The sequence below is a fragment of the Rhinopithecus bieti genome, unplaced genomic scaffold, assembly GCF_001698545.2.
Source record: "Rhinopithecus bieti isolate Rb0 unplaced genomic scaffold, ASM169854v2 scaffold_73501, whole genome shotgun sequence".
Classification (NCBI taxonomy): domain Eukaryota; kingdom Metazoa; phylum Chordata; class Mammalia; order Primates; family Cercopithecidae; genus Rhinopithecus; species Rhinopithecus bieti.
The window spans coordinates 389,444-393,722 of record NW_016827557.1 but is presented as its reverse complement, the minus strand read 5'-3'; positions in this window follow the sequence as shown (position 1 = coordinate 393,722).

The window sequence follows — 4,279 nt, the reverse complement described above, 5'->3', positions numbered from 1 at the left end:
CCGCCCGTCTCGGCCTCCCAAAGTGCTGGGATTACAGGCTTGAGCCACCGCGCCCGCCCAATTTTTGCATTTTTAGTAGAGATGGGGTTTCACCATGTTGGCCAGGCTGGTCTCCAACTCCTGACCTCAGGTGATCCGCTTGCCTCGGCCTCCCAGAGTGTTGGGATTACAGGCGTGAGCCAACGTGCCGGGCCAACAATTTTTTTTAATTTTAATTTTAATTTATTTTTATTTTTTATTATACTTTAAGTTCTAGGGTACATGTACACAACATGCAGATTTGTTACGTATGTATACATGTGCCATGTTGGTGTGCTGCACCCATTAACTCATCATTTACATTAGGTGTATCGGTGTGCTGCACCCATTAACTCATCATTTACATTAGGTGTATCACCTAATGCTATCCCTCCGTCTCCCGGGTTCAAAGGAACCTCCTGTCTCAGCCTCCTCACAAGTAGCTGGGATAACAGGTGTGGACCACCATGCCCTGCCAGTTTTGTCTTTTTAGTAGAGATGGGGTTTCACCATGTTGGCCAGGCTGGTCTCTAACTCCTGAACTCAGGTGATCCGCCCTTCTTGGCCTCCCAAAGTGCTGGGATTACAGTAGTGATCCAGCCCCCAGGCATATTTGAGCTTTTTTCTTTTCTTTTCCCCACCGGGTCAGAAGTTGATTTTTTTTTTTTTTTTTTTTTTTTTTTTTTTTTTTTTTTTTTTTTTGAGATGGAGTCTCCCTATGTTGCCAAGGCTGGAGACGCTATCTCGGCTCACTGCAAGCTCCACCTCCTGGGTTCACGCCATTCTCCTGCCTCAGCCTCCCGAGTAGCTGGGACTACAGGCGCCCGCCACCACGCCCAGTTCATTTTTTTGTATTTTTAGTGGAGACAGGGTTTCACCGTGTCAGCCAGGATGGTCTTGATCTCCTGACCTCTTGATCCACTGGCCTCGGCCTCCCAAAGTGCTGGGATTACAGGCGTGAGCCACCGCACCGGCCCCCCACCCCCCGCTTTTGTTTTTTTTTTTTTTTGAGACAGAGTCTCGTTGTGTCACCCAGGCTGGATGGAGTGCAGTGGCGCCATCTGGGCTCACTGCAAGCTCCACCTCCGGAGTTCAAGCGATTCTCCTGCCTCAGCCTCCCGAGTAGCTGGGACTACAGGTGCCCGCGGCAACGGCCGGCTAAAGTTTTGTATTTTAGTGGAGACGGGGTTTCACCATGTTAGCCAGGATGGTGTCAAGCTCCTGATGTGTTGATCTGCCCACCTCAGCCTCCCAAAGTGCTGGGATTACAGGCGTGAGCCACCGCACCCCCCGCCAAAAGTTGACTTTTAAGCGAGTTTCTTTTTTTTTTTTTTTCCATTTGGAAGGTGTTTTGCTGGGCTGGAAAATGGGGATCACTGTTTATATTTTCTGTGGAGTTTTAATTGTGAAAAAGGATTTATGAGTTTGGTCTTAAGCTGTAGCCAATCTGGTGTGCTTTGTGTGTCTTTCTGTGTGGTCCCTAGTAAACTGCAGGCCTCCAGCTTGTTTTATGTCCTTGGGGACGTGGCCTGTAACCCTGTGGCAAGGCGTGGCTTAGCCTCCCGGGTCTCAGAGTTCATTCTGGCTTCCCAGGTGAGTTTCTTCTGGTTTGATATCTGCATGACCTTTTGCTATTGGTTGATTCCCCTCCCCTCCATGAACCACGCTGGAGTTTCCTTTTCCGAGCCTTTAAAAGTTTGAGGCCGGGCGCGGTGGCTCAAGCCTGTAATCCCAGCACTTTGGGAGGCCGAGACGGGCGGATCACGAGGTCAGGAGATCGAGACCATCCTGGCTAACACGGTGAAACCCCGTCTCTACTAAAAATACAAAAACTAGCCGGGCGAGGTGGCGGGCGCCTGTAGTCCCAGCTACTCAGGAGGCTGAGGCAGGAGAATGGCGTAAACCCGGGAGGCGGAGCTTGTAGTGAGCTGAGATCCGGTCACTGCACTCCAGTCTGGGCGGCAGAGCGAGACTCCACCTCAAAAAAAAAAAAAAAAAAAAAAAGTTTGAAAGCCAGGAATATTGGCCATTTGGCCTGGGTAAAGTCGGGTAATAAATTTTAAAAGGACTGTATTAAAGAGTGCTATCGTTAAAAGTCAACTTAATTAAAAGCAGATATTCAAGCTCTAATAACCTCGGACTCCTTGCGAAAAACAGGAGGTGCCAGAGACCCTGTTTTGCGACAAACCTGTTTTCTTCATAGAACCCCAGGGATTAAAAGCACCCAGAGGCCAATGATCCAAATAAAAGATTGGCAAACAAAGGATCTTGTGCGGACTGGGTTTTATTCTGCCTGTGTAATTGTGTATGTGTTGTGTGTGTAATGTCTATAAAAAGAGCTCTAATTAGTTGGCCTAAAGGAAGTCAAGAACTTGGATCAAAAATTTTTTTTTTTTTTTTGAGATGTAGTCTCACTCTGTTGCCCAGGCTGGAGTGCAGTGGCACAATCTCAGCTCACTGCAACCTCCACCTCCCGGGTTCAAGTGATTCTCCTGCCTCTGCCTCCCAAGTAGCTGGGACTACAGGCGCACGCTACCACGGCTGGCTAATTTGTTTTTATTTTTTATTTTTATTTATTTATTTATTTTTGAGACGGAGTCTTGCACTGTCGCCCCAGGCTGAAGTACAGTGGCATGATCTCAGCTCACTGCAACCTCTGCCTCTTGTGTTCAAGTGATTCTTCTGCCTCTACCTCCCCAAGAGCTGATATTACAGGCGCCCGCCACTACACCCAGCTGATTTTTGTATTTTTAGTAGAGACGGGGTTTTGCCATAATGGCCAGGCTGGTCTCGAACCCCTGACCTCATGATCCGCCCACATCGGCCTCCCAAAGTGCTGCGATTACAGGCACGAGCAACCGTGCCTGGCCTAATTTTTGCATTTTTAGTAGAGACAGGGCTTCACCATGTTGGCCAGGCTGGTCTCGAACTCCTGACCTCAGGTAATCCACCCACTTTGGCCTCCCAAAGTGCTGGGATTACAGGCATGAGCCACTGTGCCCGGCCAGATCAAATATTTTTTAAAGGGAAGACTTTTTTTTTTTTTTTTTTTTTTTTTTTTGAGACGGAGTCTCGCTCTGTCACCCAGGCTGGAGTGCTGTGGCCGGATCTCAGCTCACTGCAAGCTCCGCCTCCCGGGTTCACGCCATTCTCCTGTCTCAGCCTCCTGGGTAGCTGGGACTACAGGCGCCGCCACGTCGCCCGGCTAGTTTTTTGTAGTTTTTAGTAGAGACGGGGTTTCACCGTGTTAGCCAGGATGGTCTCGATCTCCTGACCTCGTGATCCGCCTGTCTCGGCCTCCCAAAGTGCTGGGATTACAGGCTTGAGCCACCGCGCCCGGCCGGGAAGACTTTTCAGTTCACATGACTCTAATCTTTAAGAAATAAAAACAGCCTTAAAGATTATTGGCAAAAAGTGGATGTCATCAAAATATAAATAGGTGGACTAATAAATTATGCAGGTTAGACTGGATGCCGTGGCTTACACATGTAATCCCAGCACTTTGGGAGGCCGAGGCGGGCAGATCACAAGGTCAGGAGTTCGAGACTAGCCTGGCCAACATGGTGAAACTGTGTCTCTACTAAAAATACAAAAATTAGCTGGGTGTGGTGGCAGGCGCCTGTAGTCCCAGCTTCTCGGGAGGCTGAGACAGGAAAATCTCTTGAACCCGGGAGGCAGAGTTTGCAGTGAGCCGAGATCACGACACTGCACTCTAGCCTGGGCAACAGAGCAAGACTCAGTCTCAAAAATAATAAAACATAAAAATAATAAAATAATTATTCAGGTTAGGTACTAGGCTTGCTAAATGTTTTAAGGTTATGAACTGCCTTTTGGGTTTTGAGAACTATTTGACTTGCTGCTTCCCAGTTGGTGCCCTGGGGACACATGGAACTAACCACACCCTTAATTATGCTAGAAGGAGTCCGAACCTTGGCTACACCTAGCATGTAATAAAACAATTTACCAGGTTTTGGCCAGGCTTGGTGGCTCGCGCCTATAATCCCAGCACTTTGGGAGGCTGAGGCGGGCAGATCACTTGAGGCCAGGAGTTCAAGACCAGCCTGGTCAACATGGAGAAGTCCCCATCTCTACTAAAAATACAAAAATTAGCCAGACATGGTGGTGCACACTTGTAATCGTAGCTACTTGGGAGACTGAGGCAGGATAATTGCTTGAACCTAGGAGGTAGAAGTTGTAGTGAACCAAGATCGTGCCACTTCACTCCAGCCTGGAGGACAGAGTGAAACTCTGACTCAAAAAA